Source organism: Serinus canaria, chromosome Z (assembly GCF_022539315.1).
Source record: "Serinus canaria isolate serCan28SL12 chromosome Z, serCan2020, whole genome shotgun sequence".
Taxonomy (NCBI): domain Eukaryota; kingdom Metazoa; phylum Chordata; class Aves; order Passeriformes; family Fringillidae; genus Serinus; species Serinus canaria.
The window spans coordinates 45,328,834-45,345,459 of NC_066343.1; positions in this window are offsets into that span (position 1 = coordinate 45,328,834).

Below are 16,626 nucleotides of genomic sequence, written 5' to 3' on the forward strand. Positions count from 1 at the left end.
TGTGGTGGACTTGGGGAAAAAAATGTTTTTACAGCGAACTGGATGTTTTTGGTGAAATAATTTCATCTGTACTTTAAAAGACAAGATTTATTATCAGAGACCTTTACAAGGGTTCAGTACAGTCAAGTAAAAAATCTGCAGATGTATCTGAAACCTTAAAAGGACATTGATTTTCAACCAGGGTCCTCATTTTATCACTATAACCCTTTTATACCACTAATTGTCTGGAAATACTGTGTGAGACACATATGAAAAGACATTTAATTTTCTCATGTTTGTCATGTATGTTTGGTTCATATGACAAAACACCATTAATACTCTTCTCAGAAAAGAAAGCCAAAACCAGCTGCTTACAAGTAAGAATCTTCCTTCTTACCTGCCACCACCCCCAAACATTTCCTGAATTTCTCTTTTGATATATTGATATTTACAGAGTAGCTTCTATATAGTCTCATGTTAATACTGATTTAGGCCATTCTGTAAATTAGTAGGGATCACACTGAAATTCTTTCTGAGCTATGAACACCTTGTTAAGTAAATAAGTTTTTGTTACAATATTGAACTGTAGAACTCCTTTGTTCTACAAGCAGCATTCTATAAAAAAAGGTCATGGTTCAACTGTATTTATTCTTTCTGTTTGAAGAAACCTAAGAAAAAATCTGAAATATTATTTTTTCTTTAAATATTTCAGATGAACTGAATTATCAAGCTTTTAAAAATAAAAATGGAAGAGAAAAAATACAAAGAATTTATGCTAGTTTGAAAAAAGGTTTTTCAGTGATAAAACAACTCCCCAAATCCTACTCTAAATAATCTAAAAATAATGAAAATAAGTCTTTCTAATAAGGACTTACAAACAACATTCAGAAAGTAAACTACATAATGTACCCTATGCATTCATGAATCTGTGCTTTACCACCTGATGGTCTGATTCTTACCTCCCACTGGCCTTGCATAAGTATAGCAGCTATCAAGTCACTGGGTATACTTTTGAATTACAAAGATTAAAAGATATGCCTGTGCTGCAGTTGTCCTGTTAAATCTTCAAGGTTACCAGTTTTGCTAAGCTAATTACTGTTCAAGGAAACAGGTTCTTCTTTAAGTAAACAAAACCAGTAAACATTATGTAAATTCTATTTTCGTCTCGTGGGACAGATCCTCTGTCTTCATTCTAGATTACTAAAGCGTTGTGATTTATAAAGATCATCTGATCCAATGCCCTGCTCCTTGCAACACTACCTAAACCTAAACCATATGATTGTGAGCATCACGCAGACACTCCTGGGACTCTGACAGGCTTGGTGCTGTGACTGGTTCCTAGGGAACCTTTTCCAGTGACCATCCACGCTCTTGATAAAGAACACTTTCCTAACGTCCAGTTTGAATTTCCTGTGATGAATCTTCATTCCATTTCCTCATGTTCTGTTACTGGTCACCAAAGTAACCTCCTCCACTGCCCACTGTGAGGAAGCTGCAGTCTCTGATAAAGACAACCCTCAACCTTCCCTTTTCCAAGGAGAACAAGGTAATCTCAGCTGCACTTAAATGCTGAATCCTCGAGGTTTTTCAGCACCTTGGTCACCCTCCTCTGGACACACTTGAATAGTTTGATAGCCTAGTACCTAGGCACGCACCCCCAGGTGCACACAGGTCTTGAGATGGGCTACACCAGTGCACTGTAGAGCAGAACAATCACCTTCCTTGACCAGCGGATTATGCTGTGCTTCATGCACCACAGGACACATCTGTCTCTTTTTTTTTTTGACTGCCAGGGCATGTTGTTGACTCATATCCAACTTGCCATCGGATAGATGTCTTTCTTTGGTGCTTCTCTTTAGTCTCTCATCCACCAATTATATATAACCATGATCACTTTGCCCCAGGTTGAGAATCTCACACTTGTTGTTAAATTTCATGCAGTTGGTGATTGTCATCTCTCTAATTAATCCTCATTTTTCTGTTCTTTACCCTTGAGGGAGTTAACAGTTCCTCCTGCTTTAGTATAACTGGCAAATTTCCTCAATATATATTTAATTCCCATGTCCAGATAATTTATAAAAACACCAAAGAGCACTGGCCTGAAATGGAGCCCTGGGGAACCCCACTGGTGATTGGCTGCCAGCCTGATATGACCCCATTTACTGTAATTCTTTGAGTCAGGCGATTTCTCACCCAGCGTATAATGAACTTGAGTAGCTGTGTGCTGGACATTTTATCTAGAAGGATGCCGTGAGAGACAGTATCAAAAGCTTTGTTAAAATCAAAGAACCCACATTACTGCCTTTCTTGGACAACTAGATGGGTGACTTTGTCATAAAAGGAAATTAATTTAGTGAAGCAGGACTTTCCCCTATGACTGATGACTGTATTGTGTCTCAGGTATATTTTTCACTAACTCTCAGAATAAATTTATTCATAATTTTTCCAGTCAGTGAAGTGAGACTTATAAGCCTGTAATTACCAGAATCTTCCTTCCTACACTTCTTGAAAACAGGAAGAACATGTGCTATACTTCAGGTTGACTGGGACCTCTCCAGACTCCAAACACTGTTGAAAAAATAATGTGGAGCATTTCTGCAATGACTTTAGCCACGTTTTTCAGTACACTGGGGTAAGTCCCATTGGACCACATAAATTTATATGCATCCAGCTTGAGCAGCAAGTCTCAAGCTCAGAGTTAGATGGGAGTTTATCATTTCCCTAATCACAGCCTTCCAAAAGAGAATTTAGGACTCACTAATGTTAAAGATTCAGGCAAAAAAAGGCAATAAACACTCTGCTTTGTCTGCAGCCAGGTTTTGAGGTGACTGACCTAACCAAGTAATGGACCAATATTATCTCTGGTTCTTCTTTTCAAGTTAATGTATTTTGAAGTGAAGGCCTTTTGTTGTCCTTCAAAGTGTCACTCAGTTTGGACTTTAGCTGGACTTTGGTCACATGAATTTACTCCCTATAGTGTTGAATAGTATCTCTGTAGTCCTCCTCCATTTCTCTGTGTTCCTCAGCCTTGTGCTGTCCACTCTTTGGGTGAGATTTCGAGCTTTTTGAATATCTTACTTTGAATCTCTCAGTAAGATCATTTATATCAGTGTTTGCTAGCCTGTTTTTTCTTTCTTTCTCTCTTTGAATAGAGATATTCACTAATTTTAATGCCTTGTTAAATATTTTTATCAATCATTCAGTTACTTCTGTGGCCAAAAGTCTTGATATTTCAGTCAAACAAAATGTGAATGCTTGTGTGCATAAGAAACCATACTGTTCAGTCTCTTGTTAGATAGGCTTTCTATTGTCATATGATATAGTCTGCATCTCCCACAGGTTTTAGGACCAAAGGAATAAAAGCTTCCTCATGTTACTCTACTGAGCACAGCCTTAGACTTGCCTTAGGTCAAACCATGATTTTAAATATGAAATTGGAGAGTGGATGTTATGTTAAAAAATTTGAAAGTAAACTGAAATGATTTCACTGTTTTTTGGGATTTTTTTTTTGATGCCTTCAACATATGAGGTCTGGAACACAGTGTTGTCTTTGTCCAGGAAAGTGAAAATCTGTTAAAAAACCCTGTAGTGCCATCATGCAACACACCTGCATTTCCAAAAAGCACCTTGTCAACTTGATTTTATGAGCTTCAGACATGTAGTCTAATCAGGCAACTACTTTCGAGCCTGTAAGGTGAGTGCTTTATTTTAATGGTAGTTCTTAAGATTTAGTTCTTTAATGGTTGCTGAAGCTGATCACATGGGAAATCAGAGGACAAAAGTCATTAAGGAAGACAACATTCGGCAGCCAGAGAAGGAAGGGGCTTAGAGGCTTGTTTTCAGTTTATTCCTTTTTTGTGCTCTCCATAAAAGATGATGCTTATTGAAGAGTGCTGGACTTCAAAATTGAAAAAACCAACAAAACAAATGCAAATCTGTTTACAGTGATGTTATAGTTAAGGGATGAGGCAGAGCAGCTCAAAATTATTTATATAATTCATTTTAATAATAATGTATCTCTTTATAATACATTTATTTTCTATTTATATTGAATACAGTCCTTAGGATGTCTTAAAGGACCAAAATAAGGTTGTAATAGGATTCTGAAATTTTGGAATTTTCCCAATACCAGGTGCAAAGCTAGGCACCTATAGCAGGCCGTCTCTCAGCTAGAATTCATCCAAGATGAGTTTGACTCAGTGATGTGGGAAATACTAGCCCAGTCCAGAGACTACTCAGGGTTTTCAGCTGAATCAGACAGATCTCAATTTTCGGCCGACACAAAATGCTCACTGTACTGAGCTCAGTGCTCAGATACTGTTATTTTTGGCTCCCCTTTATAAAAATAATGCTGGAAGAATGTGTCAGAAGGCAGACAGCAGGTGCCTTAGGCCTATAGAAGTTTTCTATTTCCTTAATCTGTCAGATTCCAATAGTACAGCAAGAATTTGGTTGATATTTAGCCTGGAGTTATGTCATATCACACTGTGAATATTTAAAGATTTAAAAAAAAATCCTGGAGGACAGCCAGTTTTGTGGGAGTTATTTGTCATATTGTGGTAATGTACTTCTCATAATAACCTACCTGTGGAGTTTGGGCAACAGAAATGGGACCTTTGAGTTGTCTTCAAAGGCTGCAGGAGCATTAAGAGAGTTCCAAGTACATGACAGCATAGGGTGTGGTAGACAGGAGTCCTGCCTTTCCTGCTTTCAGCCAGTTACCTCACACTGCCAATAGTCTTTGTCAGACGCTTCTAGGAAGCAGTCATTATTTGTTTATTCAAACCAACACCCAGAGGAGGGTGAGGTGTTTTGAGGGGTGTTCATTGTTCATGCTTCAGTGTAACATTGCTTGACTCCTACTTGGGGAGAGTGAACTTGAGCTTCCTAATTAGTTCCCTTAGGAGGAATGAAGATACTCTAGAAATAAAGCAAGGGAGTATGGTCAGGAGGACTAACAGGAGGTGTTGATCATCATTGTCAAGGTGACTATTCCTCAAATCCACTAACAAAATGAAGCCTAGTGCATGTTTACAGAATTGGAGAAGTTTGGGTCTTAACATCCAAAGTCAGAACTTTCCTCTGGGGCACTCTTCGGGGAATTCACCCCAAAGCAGGCTTTCCCCAAATTTAAGACTGCATACAGCTGTAAGAAGAAGAACTGTGAAAGTCTGAAATAGCTGTCAAAAATACCTTGCACTAATGGACTGTTACCACCCCAGCAGCCTCAGGAGGAGTACCACTGCTAGGCATTGTCCTCTGGCCAAAATCTGAACAGTGAACAGTGGAACATGAACATGGTGGCGAGAAAGTAGCAGGGCATTTTACTTGTCAGTTTTGACACACTCTCTCAGTGACATCTAAAAGCTATTTACGCCATTCTGGAATTCCTTGCCATGATGTGGGAGATGAGAGCAGAAAAAGGAATGCAGGAAAAACATTCAGAAACACAGATTATTATTTTCTTGGTTTTGCTTAAAGGGAGATGAGACTGCTGCATTTACTGTTTCACAGGCTTGTACAAGAACACAGATTAATCAGAATCAAAGACATGTTCAGTTTTTCAGTGTATTCAGAGTAACTGCTTATGCACTGACTCAAGAGGCATTAATCATTGCACACAGAGAACACAGAAAGGTACCTAAAGCATTATTATTCTTTCTCTGTTGCTTTACCTATGCACATACATGATTTCCTTAGCCATGACTGCGCCGAGAAGAGACTATAGATACCACTTATATAATCCAGACTTTACTTTAAAAATACATGAAACAATGTACTGCACCTATAGGTCAAGTTTAGTGCAAGAACCTTAAAGGCTGTGGTACACATTTATCTCAGACTTACAGTGGTATTGATTTTTATAAGGCTGTAAGCAACACTGGACACTGTGTGTAGAATTATGTTCAACAGCCAGAAGCATGCAGCCACTTCAACAACTTCCAAGTTCAGTAGTTTAATATTTTTTCCCAATTGTGAACTTCATAATATTTTCCTGCTGAAAGATCCTTGCTGCACAATAGATGAAATCTACTGACAGTAGTTTATACAGACCAGATGGTAAAGGAAGCCTAAGAAACAAGCCAAGTATTTCCAGCCACGTACTGAAAAACTCTTTCATTGATCTGTAATCCCAATGCACCAACAGAACAGGGTCCTTTAGCTGTTGTGAAATTAATAATGTGTGTCATTTTGTAGATAAAGTGAACAAGAGAATGTTACTTACTCAATGCAACAATCAAAAGTTAAAAGTTTTTCCTCTTGGGTCAAAAAATTTTCAACCATCCGATGTTTTTGTGCCAAAACCCTCCCACCAGGCATTGGGCTACATCACATTTACATAAAAAAACCCCAAATTAAACTTCTAGAATCAGTCAGATCTGACACATTAAGGAGGGGAAGAATAACAAACTACTGTGAATCATGCTCATCCTTTGCAGTTCTGACACATTACAGGAAGAAATGTGAGAGTTGCCTAGTCATATTTATAAATGCTTTGACTGTCTGCCCTTCTAATATCACAGATACATCAAAACATAAAGCTTGAATATGGGGATGGGTTTTGCTATGAAATGTAATGTTATTTATTGTGACATCAGTTCCAAATGTCACCACTTTTCTGGAGCCATTTTCAGGTTTACTGCTGGCAGAGTTGGACCTACACACAAGCACTGGTAGTTTTATTCTGTTAAAAGTCTCAGCCTGAGTGAGAAAATAACGTCCATAGTGGAAAGAGCAGGTGAAAGATATTTTACATATTAATTAGAGAAAGTTTGTTGAGATGATTTTTAGTCTGTTACTTATTGATATAGAAATGTTACATAGGGATAATTTCTTGACCTGAAGAGGGTAAGAAATCTTGGGGGGAAAAAGATGCATCAACATAACACAGTCAATACTGAATTAATGTTCAGATGACCATAGTTCTCTTTGCAGGTATTCTGAGGCTCTCAGAAAATTAACTTCAAATCTTTATGTGTCATGTTGCTATCCATAGAGTGAATTTAACTTGGTCTCTCAGTTAAAATCTTTCAAACCTTATTTTTGCTTATCTGGATGTAGAATTATGAAGTATTTTGTTATTATCAGAAGTTCTCACTACTTCAGTTTCTGGTACTTTACTTTCAAAATATAGTATTTTTACCTCCGTCCACAGGGAAGGATTTTCTTTGTGACTGAAAGTACAAACATCTTTGTGACCCAAAACACAAAGCGTATTTCTTCATAATGCTCATGTATCCTCATGAAAACATCAAAAGTATGCCACCCAAGTACCAAAACTATTCTTCCATGCAGCAACAGTTTGTATTTAGTTTTATGAGTACAACTTTTAGACCTTCTAGAAAGATAAATAGTAAAATATCTTGTTTCTCTTGAATTTCCTTAGCAACTTGTAAAGAAAAGGAACATAATTGGCTAACAGTAGAAGAGGGTGGTCTCAGAAACCACACACTGTTCTGTTCACAAAACAGAAATTGTTTTGGAGAATGTGTCCTAAACACACAGGAACATGCTAAACTTACACCTTGTATGTCTTTTTCCAATTCCCCTTCTTTTCAGAGTGTGTCAGCAGCACTACATAGTCAAATGCAACCTTACTCAGCTGAGTCTTGGCCATGAGCAGGACATAGTCTTGGCCAAGACTATGTCCTGACTCAGTTGAGCGAATGTGTCATGGTTGGGTGAAAAATGCTGCAGGAATTCTTATTGGCTCAGGAATGCAATGAAGCTTTGTGGGGGCCAAGGACAGAGATTTCTAGACAGTCTATGTTTTAATATATTCTGTTATGGGCTTTAAACTTCCTGGTTATTTGCCAAAGTACACCTGTGCCTGTTGAATCTTCAGCTTTACCTGATAGATGCTCATCAGTGGTACAGCCCTATCTTGCTTTCTTAGTAGGGTCACTGCCAACACTGGTGCATCCCTCATGGATAGCAGCTATTCTACAATGATTTTATAATTTTGGTTTAACAGATTCCTTGCACCTGGCTCAACCATTGAGCATCTTTCTGTCTCTGCTGTGAGTTGTTGGACTTGATGATCCTTTTCCAACCTAAACAATTCCATGATTCTACAATTTTGTACTGTGAAAAACAGTTCCTTTGATTGAACTTTGCTTTTTAAATTACTAGGTATCTAAATTATCATGGTTGTTAGTGCAACTTAATTTCTTCCTACTATGCATATAAGCAGTATTTCTCTGTAAAAAGACTTGGGAAGGTAAGTAATGGGATAAACATATTTTTTTTCAAATGAATCCTGCAATTTTTCCTTACCATTTCCAAGACTAAAACACATGACAAAATGCTAAACCCTTATAGCATATGATGAAAACAACCATGTAGTTTATAACACTGGTACTCAGTGGCTTTGAACCTTGGTTCAAGTCTTTGGAGAAAATGTGTATTTTCTGCTATAACAACTGCATTTAAAGGGCAGACACAAGGCAGCAGGACTATTCAGTTAAGATTTAAGCCTGCTACCTCTTTCCTTGTTGGCAAAATTATCTTTTCCTGCAAACTGTATGTACCCACTCCAACAGGAGACCCAGAAATTAAGTACTCAGAAGTTTGGAAGTGTTACAAGTAGAAGTTCAACTCTTTGAAGTACAACTCAAACTGTCTTACTCTCTGTTTTCAATATTGCATTTAATTATGTGGTCATAGGCTTTAGTTTCAACCACATCTTACTTTTACACATTCAGTTGCTTTCTTTTTCACATTCAATTACTTCCTGACTCAACGTAATTTCTCTCACCCATGTCTTTCAGTTCCTCCCTTTTTTAAGCTTTGCTCTTTCAGTCTTTCTTTTCTTTCTCTGCTAGTCCTGAGCTTATGAATGACTGTCTAATTTCCATTCTGTCACTGAAATGCCAGTTGAAGTTCAATGATGTCAGACTCATAAAATGGTTTGGTTTGGAAAAGACCTTAAAGAGTACCTAGTTCACTCCTATCTTGGGGAGGGACACCTTCCACTGAATAAGTTCCACTGAATAGGTTGCCAAAAAATTTTAAAAAATAATTTCATCTCTTTCTCCTCTTTCATTTTCAGTTCAGTCAGCTGTTAAATTCCCCATTATAACTCCAAGCCATTAAGAACCATCATGTGAGACCATTGATGTCAGAAGCCATTTCTTTTCCATGTCTCTTTGCTTGAACCTAGATCCTTTCTAGTTGACTTTCTACCTGCTGAATTCTTCAGAGTCTCCTTCACTTTTTATTGCATAACACCTTTTCCACTCCTCTTCTGCCGGCCTATTTCCCTTCCACTTTTTCTCTTCCAGTCTCTTTAATCTACACCTGGCTTCTATGGTTTTGCTTTCTGTTTTATTTGGTGTGGATTTTGAGGGGAGGCGGGGATGACTGGAGGAGTACTCTGTTATTGTCTGTTGTTGTTTTGTTTCATTTTGGTTAGAGGGCTCAGTAAAAATAAACAAGAGAGCAGTTTTCTGCTTTGAGTTCTTGCATCTGATTACACAGTTGGACTTGTCAAATCAAGCAGCAGCGTCTGTTCTACCAGTTAGTGGCAGAATTAATGGGTGCATCTGCCTTCTCATTGCACTTGGATGTAAGGGGATACAGCAAAGACCCTCTGATCATTGAAGGAGCATGTTGCATGGGGGTATAAAAGTCATTGAGGGACGGATTTAGAAGCACAGGGTGGAGAAAGATAACTGACCATAGGTAAGGTAATATTTTCAACAACAGTCATAAGTTTTTTGGGTGTATTACACATACTTTGCTGGGAAAGTCAAAGGTTGCTAGAAGAGAAGCAATACTTTATAAGAATAATTATTGTATATATCCAAACAAAACAAAATGCATTTGTAGTTTGTTAGTTATATTTTTTGCTAGCATCTACCCCATTTTCATCCCATGGTAAAAAAAAAAAGTGTTTCTCTGAGTTTCCACATCCCTCCTCCATCTCTGTTAAAAAAAGTCAGAAAACCCCCCAAATCCTTAAAACTTCCTTTTTTAAAGTAGCTGCTATGAAAATCTACTATTTTACTGCATGTAAGGCTACATACAGTTGCCCCAGGTTGCTGCAGGAGAACTGTGCTCAATAGGCCAAATGTCAGTGCCATGGCTCATTCCCCTGTGCCACCTCAGATCCCCCCTTGTATCAACCTTCCTCCTTGAGTGATGCCAATATTGTTCCAGGTTTCAGTCTTGCTAATGGAAATGGACAGACATCTGGTGCTCTCATTGTTTCACAGTTTGGAGTTTCTAATATATTTATAGAAATACAAAACATTTTGTGGCTTCAGTATTTGTGATTTAACCCTGGAGAGAACTAAGATTAAATGGCTGAAATTATACCTCTGGGATGTAGTAAGTTGCTGAGAAGTTTAAACAACTAATTTTCCTTAGAAGTAGCCTTTTTAACCCTTGCAAGTTTGCATAGTAATTTTCAGATATTTGTCCAAGATACACTGAGGTAAAAGGAAGGCTGTATTTTGAGAAAGGGCTATCACTGCTGCTAGGCATAGAATTGGACTGCAGAAAATGTGACTCTATTCAGGGCTTGAAGAATTGCTGAAAGGAGCTCTTATGGTCAGTAATTATTCCTGGGAACACAGCCATTCTAAAAGTGTGAGAAATGTCAAAACATCTATATAGCGTTAGGCTCTAGCAGAGGCCAGTTAGGTCCAGTTTACTCAGTAAGCTAGGTACCACACCCTTCCTTCCCCTTGAGCAGTTACAATGGAAACATCTTTTAATATTATATTGAAATTAAATTAAGACTGTTGGTTTGTAAAACAGCAGCAATTAAATAAATTAAATAATAAAAATTAAGAGAGGAAAGCTTGTGAAGTGACAGCATTAATGTGAAGGAGAGCTACACTAATAACACATACAATTCTGCCAATCTAACCAATAAACAAAGAGTAGCATAAGATTCTCTTTATTAGATTTATTCATAAGAAACACATGACTTGTGAAGCCATTCAATTTTCTTTTTCTTCATCCTGGTTGGCCAGTTTAAACTTTCTGGCTTTGTAAGCCAATTGTAAAGCATTACTAATATCTGGAGCCATGAAAAAATTCAGGATTCTGAAATTTTTCTGTCTTATGAAACTGATGTGAAGGTGCCTATTTTCATTTCCAGCAAAATATTGGGATAAACTGCTCATTCCTTTTGTTGTTCCAGCAGCATAGATGTAAGGTATTCTTCACATCTGCCATGCAAAGGCATGGAAGATGGGATTGTTATTAATTATATATTTATCATCAGCATTCTGCATATTTCTAGACTTTAATTAAAAAAAAAATCAGGTTAGGTATATTCCTAAAAGCAGAAGCTGATCACATATTCAAGGCAAAAATAACTCAAAGAAAGAGTCAGACCCATAAAGTGAAAAACTATGTCACCAGAACTCAACACAGTTTCAACAGGAGCTAAGACGTATTTTTCTCAGGATCCATTAACTCAGTCTCTAGAGAGGGTGCTTTCCAGTTCTTTGTATATGAATGAACTGTTTAGGCCCATGCACTAAAACTCCCAGCACAGTGAAGACACTGTGTGGCTTGACACAGACACCCATTAAGCCTGATTAAATTATTTTAGGGTTGTTTCCCATGACACAACGTTCCATGTAAAAACTTATGCACTCCATAAATTAGGTATTGCTGCCTTGCTTATTGTCAGTTCTCCCCACTACCCCAGGAAGCTACTGATCATTTGCACACCACTGCCTACTGCCACTGAACCCTTCCTCTGGAGGGGGACCTCCATGCAGTGCAGCTCAGCAGATCTCTGAACCTGTCGTGGATCTTCCATCCTTACAACAGTTGCTTGCTCTTCTGAGGCCATGGCTCTCGGACTGAAAACTTTGAGAACGTGTTCTGTTCCATGTTTAACTTTACTAGGAAGAATTCCTATTTTCTTGAAATCAGGAAGAAACAGATTTATAGATCCAGTTTCCAACACAAGGGTTCCTGTGTCCATCCACTGTGGGAAGGTTGAGGGATAGGTGGTGGAAGGAAGGCTCAAAAGGATCAAAATCTTTGGCATCACCAGTCAATTTGTACATTTTCTAATGGTGCACTTACTTTCCAGTCTCAAAAAATTTCTGTTGAATGCAAGATATTTTTAATTCAGGTGTAATGGACCTTTTAATTTTTATGTTAAAATTATAAGTGAATGAAGTTGTTTAATATTTGAGACCCGATATTGTATTCTTTTATTTGGTAATTCCTCTAAATTATAGCCTTTTATAAATTCAGTTCTTGAATTCATAGACTCCTAGAATGGTTAGTATTGAAAGTGACCTGGAAGAACCTCTAGTTCCAATCCCGCTAGAACTCTAGAACAGGTTGCTCAATGCCCCACCCAGTCTGGCCTTGAAGAAAATTTCTTTCAGTATGTAGGCTAAATAATTGCTTGGATTTACAGATTTCATACTGTGTATTTACTATTATTAATGGTGTATTGGCTTGCTGCTAAGGCAAAGCTTATTTCTTCTAGACAATAGCAGAAGGGTTCAGGCTTCTGAACAGCAGTCCTTTGTTTGTAGCTTATTAATAGCTCTTCAGCTAGTTAGGAGTCTTGCAAGTAGTGTCTCCAAGGGAAATGACAGTAACTCAGACCCAGACCTGACGTGAATCTTCTGGGCTCTCCGAGAAAGATTCCACACTCATTATTTGAAGCACAGAGCTTCTCATTGTCCCCAGGCAGACAGTGGAAAAGCATGGGAGGTCAGGAAGTGCATGCAAAGCAGGTCATGACTGCTGTCCTACTTTTTATCTTGCTGTTGAAAGATTCACTTTTGACATCTTAAAGGCATATCTCATGCAACCTCTCCCCTCTTTTTTTGTTTGCACACCACTTGATGTCAGTTAGTCTTTGCTTTTTAGGTAAAAGGGGCAGATGTTTGTTCACTACAATAGCAGCTGTACAGTCAGGCTCAGGACGTGTCACAAACACAGTAAGGTCTGTGTTTGGCCTTGCACTGATTAAAAAACCTGTAGTGTCACAAGATAAATGTCAATTAAAGTGGCACTGAAGGCTGATCTTATTCATTATAGGAAGTGAACAGTGTTATCAAAGCTGTCAACAGTAGAAGAGTTATTTATTGCAGACAACCTTGATATTGTTGAAGGAATAACATGAAGAGAACACAATATATAATTGCCCGGAATGACTCTTCACCCTCCCCCAAGACAATTATTTTAAGTGGTGTAAGGAGAGGAAATAGCTCCTTATTTTAAGTGTCTTGAATTGCTTTCCATCCCTCCCAGTTCTACCAGGAAAATATTTAACATGGAATAAATACAGTGACATCAATTGTCTCTCTGTTGTGAGCTTCTAACAATAACTTCACTAACACTTATGGGTAGGTAGCAAGAGGTACAAAACCCTAAAATTCCTAGGCTGATTTATTTCTTGGCTAGATTGGTAAAACACACCAAAACTACAGACTATTCCCAACTTGGTTACATACAGTTTTCATCTGAATACTCTCAGTTTTCCCTTATTAAGTAGACAAAAACTAATGGCAATCACCGTGCCATTAGGTGAAGGCCCATTAAGGTGAAGCCAAATATCATTCCCTTTCAGTGGTGCTCTTTGGTTTTGCAGGAAGTGGGGATCTATTCCAAATATAAGTGTGCAGCACATATCCAACCTCATCAGCTCCATCCCTCCAGCAAGTTCAAGCAAGACAGTCTGTGCATCTGTTCCAGTAACCCCCAGTAACTTCCAGTAACCAATTTTGCAAGTTTCATCTGAAACTTGGTCCTTGACAGATCCCTACTCCCAGTGGTCACCTCTAAACCACTCTCAGCCATTCTATCTGCCATTTAGTGTAAGGGTCTAGCAGTGTTATTTGCTCTGAAGCCAAAGAAACAAAATGTAAATTTAGCATGTGGGATATTTTCAGCTGGGAAATATAATTATGTCTGTCAAAACAGCAGATCAGGTCTTGATGGATTGAAACCTAATTAGTAAACCATTCAATTAGCATAGCCGTAGACTTTTATAATTTGATTGATATTCATATTGTTTTGATTTAATACTTTCTCTTAATCCATATTAGCAAATCAGTTCCTCACACATTCTATACCCTAGCACATACATCTCTACAAAGCACACACATAGTCTTGAAAACTTTTCTGAAAAGTCATCTTGCTGCATGTCTTCCCTACTGGAACAAGTGTTAATTCCAATGCTATTCCAACAACGTTAACCCTTTGATTTTCTATAAAATGAGGTAAAGTATGGATGAATACTTCCAAACCAGTTATGATACTGTGCACAATTACTGAAATCTGCATTAAGTCTCTAGTACAGCTCAAGCCAGTAATCCTCATTTCCCGGAGTCCCCGACCAGTGTCCACCCCCATACCTCTGAGCAGATATAGCTAGATTTAAATCCAGCTGCATTTAGACCCTCAGCAGTAATCTGAAATTACATGTACAGGTGTTGTCATTTTGTTGCAAAAGTTCTATACTTTGTTGGTGATTTCCCATGGACAGCTCCTCACAGCACTGACTCCGTTCTTCTCAGCACAGACAAGAATTCAAACTCTCTTCACAGGACCACCAACAAACTCCAACTCTCTTCTCATCCAGCTAACCCACTCTTTTGTAGCACTCTGCTTCTTATTGGACACAGCTGTGGCCTATTAAGGGCAGGCCTGTTCCTAATCTTTGGTAATTAGTACAGCTGCAACTCCGCCGGTGTGAGACTACCTTCTGCACACTATCTTTATTTTCTTATATTCTGTCCTTCCACACAGAGGCACTGTGATATTATCCCCACTGCTTTGCCTTAGCTGATGGTGCTGACATGGCCTAGACCTAAAATTATGTCATTGACAAAAGACACTGTGAGCATTAAATTCCAGGGCAGCCCCCACAAAGCCCAACTTTCCAACTCCAGTTGACACCTTTCTATTGAAAAAAATGGTATATCCATAGCTTGCTTTAGTTAAGCAAGTAAAAATATTAACAGCCTTTGATGACAGCAGAGAATGTAGCCTGAGTCACCTAACCTGATATTTCCTAATCCTAACTAAACTTTACCTGCCTCAGAAGAAGAGGTGAATTGCAGCCTCAGGAGGTAACTAAGCCTAAAGATCAGGTTTGAGTTCAGGCTCTGGTTAATTGCAGCCAGATGATACCACAACAGATTGCAACAGATGATACAAATTTTTCCAGGTGGCTAAGGGTCTTAAATAAAGTGAAATATTCAAGCCTTCTTTTGTTGTCTTCGAGCTAGCCCTAAATGCAGTTATTTGAGGATCTCCTTACACCAGCCTTTCATGTAGCTGATCTTCTCTGTCTTACATTTTTTTCTCTGATAACCTGTATCTAGGAGGAGAGTGTCTGAGAGCGCTAATTTTAGATGGAAGGACACCATGCTTAGCCATAGGTGAAAAATGTGTCAGCCCAAGTTCTACTTAGGAATTTAAATTATTTTTGTGCTTTGTATGGAAGTTACCCTCTGCACTTCCTGAAAAGAGATCCAGGCACATGGTTGATGCCAATAAATGGCCTGGGGCAGAGAAATGTGAAGGTTATACAGGCTAATGTGCTGTTTAGACATAAGGAAAATCCTTTATCTTAGACATTAATAACATATTCCTAATACAATGATAAAACAGTTATTAAAAACTATATCTTTAGGGAAATATCTATCCATTTAATACTTGGTGATGTCAAGCAAATAGTCAAGAAAGCATTCGGCTTTTGAGTCCCCAAAATGTTACTCTGAAATTCTGTTTTTGTTTTCAAAATACAGTCTTTGATCTATAGACCTTTCTCACTGAATTAGGTGCAAATCCAGAACCAAATATGGTACCTCATTGACTAGTTTTATGGTGTCACAGATGTCTTACCAGGCCCTGGTTCTTATGGAGGAAGCTAAGCTGCAGTCAGGATCTCACAGCAATATCTTGGTCTCCCTCCCCCGGGAGCTGGAGGAGCCATGTCCACACATACCATCTATCACGTGCTCTTTTCTCAGGGACTATCACCAGGGCATCCCACAGGTACCTCCAAGTGAAATTCCAACGTCACCAACATCTGGTTGTAGATGATAAAAATTTCCTTCTTCTCTTCAGACTCTGCATACATCATCAGCTCAGTGTAATTTGAGAATTACTGGGCTCCATTTTCTTGTCTGTCTGGAAAAGCAACCCACAGTGATTGAGAAACCAGAAAGTGTGCCCAGAAGTGCCTGAGCACAGGTGCTGAAGTTGATCTGCTTGTTAACAGCTGTACAAAAGGATTTAGAGGGTCTGGAGAGTCCCAGGCTGGGTCTCTGGAAACAGCCTTGGACAAAATAGCTGTGCAGGCTGCTGCATGCAGCTCTGCAGCTCCTAGGGAGGACCCCTGAACATCCAGTGCTGAGCTGCCTCTCTGCCTTTTCCTGGGGTTGTAGAAGAGGCTCCTGCTTGCAAAAAGGGGTGACAAGAAGAGGCAGTTTTTCACTTTGGATTTGTGTCTTTTGCGAAATTTAATGGAAGGCAAAGCACATTATTTTTTGCATAAAACATGTGGATTTGAAACAATAAACAGGATTATTTGCTATCCTGAAAAGAAGGCTGTGCTAGAATAATATAGCAAGAGCTACTTCAATAGGAAGGTCCATGCAAGAGGGAAAAAAACTATAGCTGTCTAAATACAGGCACGTATTTCCA